Genomic DNA, 14,224 nt, shown 5'->3' on the forward strand with positions numbered 1-14,224 from the left:
TTCAGTCCAGGGAACAAGCCTGATCCAGGCCCCTTTTCCCCTACCTGTGACCTGCTGAGGCCCATTATGGAGGGATGGGACCATTATGGAAGCGCTGGGACTGGTAGAACCAGTTTGGGAAGCCTACTGGGCAAGGGGATCACACTGCATAATGCCTGTGCACCACCATTTCCTGGACATGTGCAAGAGAGGGGCCACCAAGGATGTGAATCCAAACTCCCTTCATCCAAAGTCGGTGCCAGACTAGAGAGGATAAAGGTATCACATTAGATGATGCACTAAAAGCAGTCTGACACTTAGCAAATATCTGAAAAAAATCTTTAAGTCCCAATTAAGGAATTTGTTCAGCCCTAATTATTTTTTTCTTTTTTAAGTTTATTGAAAATGCCAAGATGATTGTGCTGGGGGACAAGCCAAAAGGTTTTGCTTTTAATCTTTTCTTTATCCTTTTTCCTTTCTTCTTTGTGCTTGCTCAGTGCTATTCATAAAGCATTACCACCTAGGGACAGGTTGCAAAGGGTCCATATGTGATGACAGTTTCCATATCACTACCTGAGACTAGGAGAGGCCAAGGGGGAATGTACTTCCTATTGAGCTTAATATTTTCAAGGAACAATGCCCATTACAAAAACAGTGCCACTGGGCCCTGAATTCTGCTTTTATTAAGAATTAGTTAATGCAGCTCCACTTTGGGAAAAATCAGTCTCCAAGCCTCAGCCATGAGTCTTTCTCAGAAAAAGAGGTTCTTTCCATCCTTGCTGCAGCAGACCAGGATGCTAATTGGAAAAGCAAGGCTAATTAAAACCAGAGAGGCAAAAGAAACTGTGGGGGGAGTGGAGGTGGAGGGGGGGAAAAAAAAGGTAAATTCAAGCACATAATAAAGAATATTTCTGCCCTGCTGTTCCTAGGAGGGATCTCGTAACAGTGGTGCAACAGCCCAGAGGCTACAATGAAAAAAATTAAGTTACTGTGTATAACAATGAAAACATCAAACCCTTTGTGTACCATCAAAAAGGAAACCAAGAAATAAAGTTAAGATGCTAAACATGCGTTTGAGGACCACTGAAGCATGTGGTATGTATTTGATTTCCACCTTCTGGGGAGTGCAAGGAGGTATGACTGAAAACTATTAAATCCAGTGATGGCCAAATGCTCCACATGTGCATACAGCTCCAGTCAGGGCACAAACTCTGAAGTTCAGACACACAGATTTTGAAGGGTTGTCCCATCAGGCAAACACACTGCCTCTCTTTCCTCTATAGAGAAGTATCCGTCATCTCTTGGGAGAAAGTGTCATAACCTTTCTCAGTGAGGATGCTTAGAGATGCTACACGTGCTCATCCTTCGACCAGACACTTTTGTCTCTGTCACTCTGAGACCAGCCTACGTCCCATCCACCACAGCAGGAAAGTGTCATTGCATGCAAGGTAGTTGAAGTTTGTAAGAAACCTCTCCTCACAAATGTGACATCCAATTCCTCGTAGCCTGTAATGCACTGGTGTATACAACAGCTTGCAGATGGAGCTACTGGGGTTAGGAAAAAAAAAAGAAGAAAGATAAAGTAATATATACTGAGAGCATGAACACTGTTTTGCATCACAACAGGCTTGGAGGTGGAAGGGTACATTTCAGCATTTTTGTCCCCTCACAGTCAAACCACCCTTCCCCAACCTGCCTCATCAGCTTAGGAGGAGTTCCTGTTTCTAAGGAATTTTGACCTCACTCCCTTTGCTTCCTCACCAGGATCACAGTAGGTGTGACAGGACCTTAAGGACAAAGAGAGGAAAATAAATAAATAAAAGCAGGCAAGGACAATCACAGAGCAGCCAGTGTTAATGTCACCGTATAAAGGGTCTGTCAGCATTTTCATTAGAAACTCCTATTTTCAAAGGTTTATAACTTAACCATAAAAATTCACTCTGAGCAGCTGGAAACTTGGCAAACAAAATCTCACTCAGCTTCAATTGATTTTTCTTTTCCTTTCTTTCCCTCTGTTCCCCATCCACCTTCATCCTCTGTCTCACTCCCCCCATCTACCCCCATTCTTCTTTTGTCCCCCTTCTAGACAGTAAGTTTGGGTGGATTTAACCTAAGGAGTGCAAGAACAGGCATCTTGCCACACATTGTCAGATGCACTAACACTGCTTACATTTTGCCTTTTCTATTTCCTAGTGCTTTGTTTATAGGGCCTGCATTCTTCTGGGGCTTTTGCTTTGCTTCCAAATATTTTGAATAACGCATTCTCCAAAATTTTCAGGCCAGAGCTCTACTTTGGGCTGACTGCAAGTATCACATGTCAATATACCAAAACTCCACAACTTCTTGGAAAATAAATAATTCATTAAAAAGAGAAACATTCATCATGAAAGTGCATGTTGCAGTCAGTCCTTTGCGGCATGTGAAGCCCAGTCAGAAATGTCAGGACAGCTCAGTTAGAAATAGAAAATGCTGCATCGCCTGGTCTGTGTTGGTTTTGACCCACCAAATCCCTCTTCCTGTCATATGAAGGGCTCATCCACATGAGATGTTTAAGTGAATAAGACAGCAGCAATCTTGCCTGACACCTGAGACTAAACTTGATACTCTAAGCATGACGCTGTGCAATTTGAATTAAATTGCCAAGGCAGATGGACCACGCATGGAGAGGGGATATATAACATGTTGAACAGTGGGAAGGCAGCTCTGTAGGTATAAGGAGTGACTTGAATAAAATGCAGTTTGCCCTGGTACAACTCACTCCCCCAACAGCAGCTCCAAGTACTCACAAATAAAGATAGGGAGAGGAAGGAGGAAAGGAAAACAGGTAAATAAGCATCATTGGACAGGGAGATTTTAAAAGAAATCCCACTGAAAGTAGGTTTTAAGGTGATGCCAAACAACCATTGTTGTCGTAATTCAGCCCCGATGGGGACCAGACTACGCAGTCTCTCTCACACTCCCCCCACCCTTCGAGAGAAAAGGGAGAGATGATATAAAAAAAACGGCTCAAGGTTTGAGATAAGGACGGGGAGAGATCCTTAAAGTTACCGTCACGGGCAAAACAGACTCCACTTGGGGAAAACTATTCATTTATTACTAAAACTAGCAGGAGAATGAGACAGGGAACAAGAAAACCTCCCCCACCCCTCCCTCTTCCCAAGCTTAACATTATCTCTACTACCTTCCTGCCCAACCTGAGAGGCACAGTGGGGAAGAGGGAATAGGGGTCGTGGTCAGTTCATCACGCGTTATTTTACACTGCTGCTTCATTGTCGGGGGAAGAACTCCTTGCATTCCTCCCCTGCTCCATTGTGGGGTCCCTCCCACAGGCTGCAGTCCTTCATGAAACTGCTCCGGCGTGGGTCATCTCTTCCATGGGGTGCAGTCCCTCCAGAACAGCTGCCCCAGCAGGGCCTCCACGGGCCACAGCCACCTTCAGGCATCCACCTCCCCCTGTGTGGGGTCCTCCACAGGCTCCAGGTGTATCTCTGCTCCTCCGTGGACCTCCATGGGCTGCAGGGGGACAGCCTGCTCCACCACGGTCATCACCACAGGCTGCAGGGGAATCTTGGCCAGGAGCTGCATTACTCCTCCCCCTCCTTCTTCACTGACCTTGGCGTCTGCAGCCGTTCCTCTCACAAGAAAAATTCTTCACAACAGGCTGGCAGACGCCTCTCAGGTTCCCTTCACATCTCCTTTCCACTTCTTGCAGCCAGACTGGGCCGAGTCAGGCCCAGATAGCCGCCTGGCGGGAGGCCAGAGGGTGAGGCCTGCAAGGCCCACAAGGCTCACGCCTCCCCCTCTCTGCCCCCGCTCCAGCTTCTTCACATCTTCTCTCCTTTTATTTTTTTTTTTCTTTTTTTTCCCCTTCTTAAATACGTTATGGCAGAGGTGTTATCAGGGAACATTCTGCTACCAATTGGCTCGGCCTTGGCCAGCAGCGGGTCCGCCCTAGACCCGGCCGAGTCCACTAAACAAAGGGGAGCAACTTCTAGCAGTTTCCTACAGAAGCTACCACCTTAGGCCCCTCCCTCACTAAATAAAACCAGAACAATTGTGAAAATGGACCAAGGAAACTGAAAAGGAAGGCATGAGAGGCTGAGAGTTCAGGTTCAGAATCTTCACAGTTTTTGAGATGCTTCTCTGTACTGCCTGAATCAGCAAAAAGGAGATGATGCTGGGGAAGCAGTGGCCTCTATCATGAGATTTTTCATCCCAATTTGCACTGGCAAAAGCATAAACTCACATAAAAAATAAAACAAAGGAGAGATTAAATGAGAAAAAGAAAGACAAAATATTGACGGTCTGAACTTCATAGAGTCATAGAATGGTTAGGGTTGGAAGGGACCTTCAACGGTCATCTAGTCCAACCCCCCTGCAAGGAGCAGGGACATCTACAACTAGATCAGGTTGCCCAGAGCCTCATCCAGACTGGCCTTGAACGTTTCCAGGGATGGGGCATCCACCACCTCTCTGGGCAACCTGGTCCAGTGTTCTACAACTCGCATTGTAAAAAATTTATTCCTGATATCCAATCTGAATCTACCCCCCTCTATTTTGAAACCATTACCCCTCATTCTGTCACAACAGTCTCTCTCCCTATCTTTCCTGTAGGCCCCCTTGAGGTACTGGAAGACCACTATCAGGTCTCCCCGGAGCCTCCTCTTCTCCAGGCTGAACAGCCCCAACTCTCTCAGCCTGTCCTCATAGGAGAGGTGCTCCAGCCCTCTGATCATCTTCGTGGCCCTCCTCTGGACCTTCTCCAACTGGTCCATGTCCTTCTTATGGTGGGGGCTCCAGAAATGGACACAGTACTCCAGGTGGGGTCTCACCAGGGCAGAGTAGAGGGGCAGAATCCCCTCCCTCGACCTGCTGGCCACGCTCCTCTTGATGCAGCCCAGGATGTTGTTGGCCTTCTGGGCCGCAAGGGCACATTGCCGGCTCATGTTGAGCTTCTCGTCCACCAGGACTCCTAAGTCCTTCTCCTCAGGGCTGCTCTCAATCCATTCTCCGCCCAGCCTGTATTTGTGCCTGGGATTGCCATGACCCAGGTGCAGGACCTTGCACTTGGCCTGGTTGAACTTCATGAGGTTGGCACGGGCCCACCTCTCCAGCCTGTCAAGGTCCCTCTGGATGGCATCCCTCCCTTCCAGCGTGCCGACGGCACCACACAGCTTGGCGCCATCGGCGAACTTGCTGAGGGTGCACTCTATCCCACTGTCCATGTCACCGACAAAGATGTTGAACAGGGCCGGGCCCAACATGGACCCCTGAGGGACGCCACTCGTGACCGGTCTCCACTTGGACATTGAGCCGTTGACCACCACTCTCTGAGTGCGGCCATCCAGCCAACTCCTTATCCACCGAGTGGTCCGTCCATCAAACCCATGTCTCTCTAGTTTAGAGAGAAGGATGTCGTGCGGGACAGTGTCAAATGCCTTGCACAAGTCCAGGTAGATGATGTCCGTTGCTCGTCCCTTGTCCACCGATGCTGTCACCCTGTCATAGAAGGCCACCAAATTGGTCAGGCACGATCTGCCCTTGGTGAAGCCATGTTGGCTGTCACTAACCACCTCCTTGCTCTCCATGTGCCTTAGCATGGTTTCCAGGAGAATCTGCTCCATGACCTTGCCAGGCACAGAGGTGAGGCTGACCGGCCTGGAGTTGCCCGGGTCTTCCTTGTTCCCCTTTTTAAAAATTGGGGTTATGTTCCCCCTCTTGCAGTCATCGGGGACCTCACCAGACTGCCACGTCTTCTCCAATACGATAGCCAGTGGCTTGGCAACTTCATCCGCCAGTTCCCTCAGGACCCGCAGATGGATCTCATCAGGACCCATGGACTTGTGCACCTTCAGGTTGTTCAGATGATACTGCACCTGCTCTTCGAGTACAGTGAGTGGTTTTTCATCCTTGCAGTCCCTGTTTGCACCTTCTACAGCTTGGGTGGCAGGAAAAGAGCCTGTATCGGTGAAGACTGAGGAAAAAAGTCATTGAGTACCTCAGCCTTCTCCATGTTCCGGGTAACCAGGACAACAGTTCCCTTCTGGAGGGGGCCTACATTTTCCCTGGACTTTCTTTTGTCCCCTACATACCTATAGAAGCTCTTCTTGTTGCCCTTGACATCCCCGGCCAGATTCAGTTCTGCCAGGGCTTTGGCCTTCCTCACCTGATCCCTGGCCACTCGCACAGCCTCTTTGTAGACCTCCCAGGCTACCTGTCTCTGCTTCCACCCTCTATAGCCTTCCTTCTTCACTTTCAGTTGGTCCAGCAGCTCCTTGCTCATCCACGTGGGCCTCCTGGCCTTTTTGCCTGACTTGTTCTTCATTGGGATGCACCTCTGCTGAGCTTGGAGGAGGTGCTCCTTGAATATGGACCAACTTTCCTGGGCCCCTCTTCCCTCCAGGGCCGTCTCCCATGGCACTTGGCCCATCAGGTCCCTGAAGAGGCCAAAGTCTGCTCTCCTGAATTCCCGGGCAGAGAGCTTGCCGTGTAGCTTCCTCTCTGCCTCATGGATCTTGAACTCCACCGTGTCGTGGTCGCTGCAGCCAAGGCTGTCCTTGAGTTTCACATCCCCCACCAGCCCCTCCCTGTTGGTGAGCACAAGGTCGAGCATGGCACCCCTCCTTGTTGGCTCCTCTATCGCCTGCAGGAGGAAGTTGTCGTCCACGCATTCCAGGAACCTCCTGGACTGCCTGTGCCCTGCCGTGTTGTCTCTCCAACAGATGTCAGGGTGGTTGAAGTCCCCCATGAGGACCAGGGCCTGTGACCGTGAGGGTGCTCTTATCTGGCCATAGAGCGCTTCGTCCGCTCTGTCCTCCTGGCCAGGGGGCCTGTAACAGACCCCCACCGTAACGTCCCCTGTCTGTCCCCATCCTCTAATCTTGACCCATAAGCTCTCTGTCATCTCCTCCTCCATCCCCAGGCAGAGCTCCACACACTCCAGCTGGTTGCTGACAGAGAGCCACACCCCCTCCCCGTCTCCCCTGCCTGTCCTTCCTAAAAAGCCTATACCCCTCCATGTTGACACTCCAGTCATACGAGTCGTCCCACCACGTCTCCATGGTGCCAACAAGGTCGTAGCCCTGCTCGTGTGCACGCATCTCCAGCTCTTCCTGTTTGTTCCCCATGCTGCGTGCATTGGTATAGAGACACCTCAGCTGGGCCCCTGACAAAGCTGACTTGCTGGCTGGAATGACAGGGGTTCTGTTGGACCGCAGTTTAAGTTCACTCACACTTATCTGTGATCCTTCCTCAGCTTCTGGACCCTCGGTGCTGGCACTGGTGCCATGTTGACAACGGTGGGCTGAACTGTGCTCCCCCTCCCCCAGAAACACTAGTTTAAAGCCCTCCAGACGAGTCTGGCGAGCCTTTGGCCAAACACACTCTTCCCCTTCTCAGTTAGGTGCACGCCATCCGCCCCTAGCAGCCCGGGCTTCTCAAAGCATGCCCCGTGATCTAGATACCCAAAGCCCTGGCTGTAGCACCACTCCCTGAGCCACGAGTTAACCTGCCAGATACGTCTGGCCCTTTCAGGTCCCTGCCCTTCCACTGGGAGTGTTACATGACATAAACGTTGAAAATTAAATATCAATATGAGGTGATTCTTGCTAACTGTAGAACTGTAGTCACATAGGTTAAATTTTATATGAAATCTATTTGTCCTTAGAGGGAATGGGACCTTAGAGATATTATAATACCCATTTGTTAGAAGTTAGCCTAGCATATCGTTAATACAATGGTAAGTCCCAAACACCCCAAACACCACCTGTGAAATTAGGCCCTGAGCCATCACTTTGGAGCCAGGAAAATCAAGGAGCAACGCGACCTGTTCTCAAGACCATCTATGGAGATTTCAAGGAGGAGTTTGACCAGCAAATTCGAGGAGGGGGCGTTCTGACGACCACCAAGACCACCAGAAGACCCTCGACTCAAAAGACTGAGCATGCACAAGTGGGTAGGGAAATATTATAATGATTTCTCGGAAAGTTAATGTTTATGTATAATATTTCTCGGAAATCTAGTGAATATGTATAACAGGTGTGTATGTAACCTGCGCTGTTGATCAGACAGGTGCGCACGCTAGGTGGAGCGATCCCCCGTGCGCCCAGTGCTGCAATAAAGGAGTGCCTGCTTCTTAACTTCTCATTGCTGTTAAGGAGTTTTATTCCGGATTTCAGTAACAGTTTTGGCGACCCAGATGGGACCTTGCGAGTGAGACTGAACGAGATCGAGTGTTGATTGAACTCCAGTCGGCACCGAGGTATTCTCGGGGAGACCCATCGCTCTCGACTCACAAAGCTCCTCACAACGTTCCCTGGAGAAAAGGGTAAGGCACTTCTTCTTTGAAATCTGTCTGCTCTGGATAGCCTGCCCGTAAGGCGCGGCGAAAGCCTCTCAGGGTTGGGGCTCAGAGGGTACCCGTTTGGTTTGGAAGCCTAGGCATCTGCCCTTAAGTCATAAGCGAAAGCTATTTCTGGGTTGGACATTTGTGTATTTGGGACAATTGTCATTTGCATTTGTTTGGTATTTGGCATTTGGTCTAAACTGTTTAAGAGTAAGAGTATGGGGAGTATTGGTAAGATTTGTACATAGCTTGGAAAGGGGCCCCAGCATGTTTTATAAGTGATTTACAAGCTGGTAATTGTTGCTTCAATGCTGTTTTTTTTTTTAAGTCTGTATGCATGTGTTGCGGTGTACGGGACTTGAATGATATACAGTATTGCATTTGGGGTTTTAAACTTTTCTTGGTGATGGGATTGACTTTGTCTCTGGAACAGTGTTATTGTCTTTTTGGTACCAAAAACTCTTTTGTAAAATATGGGAAAACACGTATCTTCTATGTCTACCTCAATGGTAGGGGAAACATTAATGAAGTCTCCACTGGGATGTGTTCTTAAACATTGGGAGGATATAAGGGGAGACCCAATGACTAGGAAAAAAAAAAAAGAAAAAGAAAAAAAATTGATACAATATTTTACAGTTGATGTTATCTTGTAGAAGGGAAGGAAAGTGAGATGTGGTCCCCTATGTTGATTTGTTCTTTACTTTGGGAAATCATCCCGAGTGGCAGAAAGATTGCAGATACGTCCCCAAGGATCCGATGGTTTTGGCATTAAAAAAAAAAAAAAAAGAAAAAAAAAAAAAGAAAAAGGAAAAAGGTTGAAAAGGTTGAAAAGATCCTGGCTTGTAGTATAGAAAGTGGTGTTTAAAATGTGGAACTGAAGAGGAAGACATAGAATTCATGTGTTAAATTTCTGTGTTATCTTTATGTGTTGTCTGTAAGTGTTGATGCAGGTTTAACAAATGAAACAGTAGAAAAAGGGGCCAGAACACCGAACCCCTGGTGGGAGCTGTAGAGTGGGACAGTTGAATGATGAGGGTTTCAGTCCTATTGCAGGGAGAACTGGAAGCCGACAAGACCAGACAGAACAAGGAGCGGCTCAAGCCTTGCCCCCCCGCCACTTTGACAAGCGGTAGGGGAACAAACTGGGGATGAGATCGGGGTGTGGTAGAGGAATGGATAAAATAACTGCAATAGGAGAGAGATTGGGAAAATCAGTGTGCAAAGTGTGAAGAATGGTGGCATTGGAAAAATGAATGTCCTTATTCTGAAAAAGAAACTAAAACTGGCAGCACAGCAGATGCCTTTGTCAGAGGTGCAAAGGGGACTGGGGGAGAATTCCCCAACAGAACCCCTGGTTACAATCCAGCTGGGACCCAAACCATGGATTTTCTATTTTGATACTGGAGCTACCTATTCAGTTTTAAGTACTTGTAGAAGAAAATTGAGTAAAAAGCATGTAGACAAAATTGGTGGCACAGGGAAAGCTGAAAAGAATTTTTTCATTCAATCCTTAACTTTAAGGTGGGTAAACAATGGGGGATTGGCCAATTTTTATATATACCAGAGTGTCCTGTTGCCTTATTGGGAGAGATTTATTGAGCAAATTGAAAGCACAAATTAGTTTTTTAAACTGTGAAATTCAATTAAATATACCCTAATCAAAAGCCAGAGAGGCAAGAATTTTTATGTTACAGACAACTCCAGAGCCATATGAAATCCCTCAAGAAGTGGACAATGCAGTAACCCTTTGGTGTGGGCTGGTGAAGTTCCCGGACATTCAAAAGCAGCAGAACTGGTAAAGATTTTTCTAAAGGAAAGCACCAAACCGGTAAGACAAAAACAGTACCCTTAAAATTAGAAGCTAGAAGAGGCCTTGAGAAAATAATTGAATTTTTTTTTTAAATATCGACTAATCAGTATTCAATACTCCCATTTTACCTGTGAAAAAGCCAGAAAGTGAGGAATATAGGCTAGTACAAGATTTTAATAACATTAAATTTAATAGTTCAAGATATTCACCCCTTAGTGGCAAACCCATATACCTTGTTGACAGCTTTAAAAGAAAATCACAAGTGGTTCATTGTATTGAACTTATAGGATGCCTTTTTTTCTGTATTCCCCTTGAGAAAAATAGTCAGGCATATTTTGCCTTTGAACTGGAAAATCCCACAACTGGGCAGAAGACTCAGCTCACCTGGACAGTGCTACCTCAAGGATTTAAAAATAGCCCAGTGATCTTTGGAAATCAATTGGCTAAGGAATTAGAAACATGCAAAATAATTTATCCTGAAAGACTGGTGTTGCAATATGTAGATGACATTTTAATAGCCACAGAAACCAGAGAAGAATGTTTCAACTTGACTACTGACCTGCTAAATTTCTTGGGCCAAAGTGATAACAGAGTTTCCAAGAAGAAAGCACAGATTGGAAAAGAGACTGTCATGTATTTGGGATTTGAAATCACACAGGGACAAAGACAACTTGGAAATGAGAGAAAAGAGGCAATTTGCCAAATGCCGGAGCCAAAAGGAGCCAAGAAGCTGCGAACGTTTCTGGGAATGGCTGGCTGGTGTCACCTGTGGATTAAAGGAATCGAAGGAGGGACCCCTTGTGTGAGAACCTGAAGCTCGAAAGGCATTCCAGAATGTAAAGGTAGCTCTGATGTTCACTCCTGCTCTAGGGTTGCCTGATTTAACCAAACCCTTTGAACTGTTTTTTCATGAAAGACAACATTTGGCTCTCAGAAGAATCCTTTCTTAGAAAAATGGAGAATGAAGAAGACCGGTTGGTTATTTCTCCAAACAATTGGACAATGTTAGCCAAGGATGACCAGGTTGTCTATGAGCTGAAGCAGGAACTGTCCTCCTGACTTAAGAAGCTCGTAAGCTGACAACGGGACAGCCAAGAACAGATTATGTACCGCATATGGTACTTTCTGTTCTGGAACAGAAAGGAGGACACTGGTTATCCCCAAGCAGGATGCTCAAACATCAAATTGCCCTGTTGGAACAAGATGATGTCAAATTGAAAACAACTACAACAATAAATCCTGCCATCTTTTTAAGTTCAATAGAAGAAGAAGTTCTAAGTCATGACTGTCTACAGACCATCAAACAAGTTTATTCCAGCAGAAGTAACAGAAGAGTGAACATACCTGACCCGGAATTCGAGATATGTACTGATGGAAGCAGCCTCGTGAGAAATGGAAGAAGATTGGCTGGATATGCAATAACAATAACAAACTCTGTTATTGATGCAAAGCCGCTCTCAGTGAACACCTCAGCACAAAAGGCTGAATTAATAACTAGCCCTCATAAAAGCCCTAAAATGGACAGAAGATAAAAAGTGAATATATGGACTGATTTAAAGTGTGCTTTTGGAGCAGTACATGCCCATGGAGCCACATGGAAAGAAAAAGGAATGCTGACAGCACAAGGAATATCCATTAAACACCAAGAAGAAATCCTGCAATTGCTCCAAGTGGTGCAGAAACACAAAGAAGTTGCAATAATGCACTGCAAAGCCCACCAATTTGGGAATTCCCCAGTGAATATTGGAAACAAATTAGTCAATCAAAAGGCAAAGGAGAGAGCAGAAGAAGGCATCATGACAATAATACTGGTTAAAGAAATGAAATTTGAACAATAAACCCCAAATTACAGTAAGGTTGATTTGGAATTAGCTAAATCAATTCAAATAAAAATGAAAAATGATCATTAGTCCTAAACATCAAGTTGTGGTCTCACCACAATCAAAGCTAAAAGCATAGAGAAATTCATTGGGAAATAGAGGCAATGATCAGTGATTTCAGAAGACAGGTGATTAGTGTTAGGATGATAAAGCTAATAAAATCAGTAACAAAATGTGTGAAATTTGTTTAAAGAATAACCCTAGAAATATTAAATAACCACCTCCAGGAACCACATATAAGGGAAACTTGCCTGAAAATTCTTGGCAGATTGATTTTTCAGAATTGCCACAACAAAATGGATAGAGATACCTATTGGTATTAGTAGATACGGCCAAAAGTTGTTTTTTTTTCCTGTCGCACCAATAGGCAAGAGAAGTCGCTAAAAATCTGCTAAAAGAAATAATATCATGGTTTCGAATCCCCAAAAGAATGTCATCAAATAGAGGTCCTCATTTTGTAGTTTAAATTATTCAAATATTGAGCAAAATTCTGGGAATTAAATTGAATTTACACACTCCTTGAAGGCCACAATCTAATAGATAAGTAAAATTTGTCAGAAAATATCTTTAAAATGGCCTCATGCTCTTCCTTAAGCACTTCTGAGAATCAAGATTCAACCCAGATCTAGGACTAAAATTAGTCCATATGTTAATGTATGGAAAATCTTATCAGACTCTAACCCTTGTTCAAAATGTGACTGCTACTGGGGATAATGAAATGGAATCGTATTTGATATCCCTTGGAAGAACTCTGAATTCCTTAAAAAGGATATGGAACTGCCACAGAGCCTCTTTCTTTAGATTCCCCAGTTCACCATTTTCAACCAGGAGATCATGTGTACCTGAAAATTTGGGAATCAGAATCTCTTCAATAAAAATGGAAAGAACCATATCAGGTGCTTCTAGCAATATATACAGCCCCTAAATTTGAAGATATTGATTCTTGGATTCATTATTTGAGAGTCAAGAAGCACAGCCTCCAAAACAGAAACAATGGATTTCTGAAGAAACATGTCATTTAAAGTTAACAGTCTCTCATTTTTAATGAATTAGACAAAATCATATCAAAACAATGAAATCTATCAAAGGAATTTTAGTAGTACTGTTAATAATACTTTTTGTTTTACTGATTATGGAGATTAGTTATAAGTAAATGAGACTTATTGAAAAAAAATAAATAAGTCTCAAAGGGGGGAAATGTTACATGACATAAACGTTGAAAATTAAATATCAATATGAGGTGATTCTTGCTAACTGTAGAACTGTAGTCACATAGGTTAAATTTTATATGAAATCTATTTGTCCTTAGAGGGAATGGGACCTTAGAGATATTATAATACCCATTTGTTAGAAGTTAGCCTAGCATATCGTTAATACAATGGTAAGTCCCAAACACCCCAAACACCACCTGTGAAATTAGGCCCTGAGCCATCACTTTGGAGCCAGGAAAATCAAGGAGCAACGCGACCTGTTCTCAAGACCATCTATGGAGATTTCAAGGAGGAGTTTGACCAGCAAATTCGAGGAGGGGGCGTTCTGACGACCACCAAGACCACCAGAAGACCCTCGACTCAAAAGACTGAGCATGCACAAGTGGGTAGGGAAATATTATAATGATTTCTCGGAAAGTTAATGTTTATGTATAATATTTCTCGGAAATCTAGTGAATATGTATAACAGGTGTGTATGTAACCTGCGCTGTTGATCAAACAGGTGCACACGCTGGGTGGAGTGATCCCCCATGCGCCCAGTGCTGCAATAAAGGAGTGCCTGCTTCTTAATTTCTCATTGCTGTTAAGGAGTTTTATTCCGGATTTCGGCAACAGGAGGATTGACGAGAAGACCACCTGCGCCCCAGAGTCCTTGACTGTTGTACTGTCGTGGTTTTGTTTAGTAGGGGGGGGCCTAAGGTGGTAGCTTCTGTAGGAAACTGCTAGAAGTCGCTCCCCTTTGTTCAGGGGACTTGGCCAGGCCTAGGGCGGACCCACTGCTGGCCAAGGCCGAGCCGATTGGTAGCAGAATGTCTCGTGATAACGCCTCTAGGATAACGTATTTAAGAATGGGAAAACAGAAAAAAAAGAGAGAGAGAAGAGAAGATGTGAAGAAGCTGAGCGGGGGCAGAGGCGCAGAGGAGGAGGTGCAGGCCTCATGGGCCTTGCAGGCCTCACCCTCTGGCCTCCCGCCAGGCAGCCGACTGGGCCCAACTCGGCC

At 45.5% G+C, this 14,224-nt stretch overlaps 1 protein-coding gene and 1 long non-coding RNA gene across 2 annotated transcripts in view; one reads left to right on the forward strand and one right to left on the reverse strand.

Annotated features, from left to right (window-relative positions):
- Positions 1-14,224, reverse strand: part of LOC104482491 (CUGBP Elav-like family member 4) — an 829,267-nt gene that overhangs the window by 643,508 nt on the left and 171,535 nt on the right.
- Positions 1-14,224, forward strand: part of LOC147596652 (uncharacterized) — a 322,521-nt gene that overhangs the window by 307,652 nt on the left and 645 nt on the right. The window lies entirely within an intron of this gene.

Source organism: Chlamydotis macqueenii, chromosome W, assembly GCF_036417535.1.
Source record: "Chlamydotis macqueenii isolate bChlMac1 chromosome W, bChlMac1.mat, whole genome shotgun sequence".
Taxonomy (NCBI): Eukaryota; Metazoa; Chordata; class Aves; order Otidiformes; family Otididae; genus Chlamydotis; species Chlamydotis macqueenii.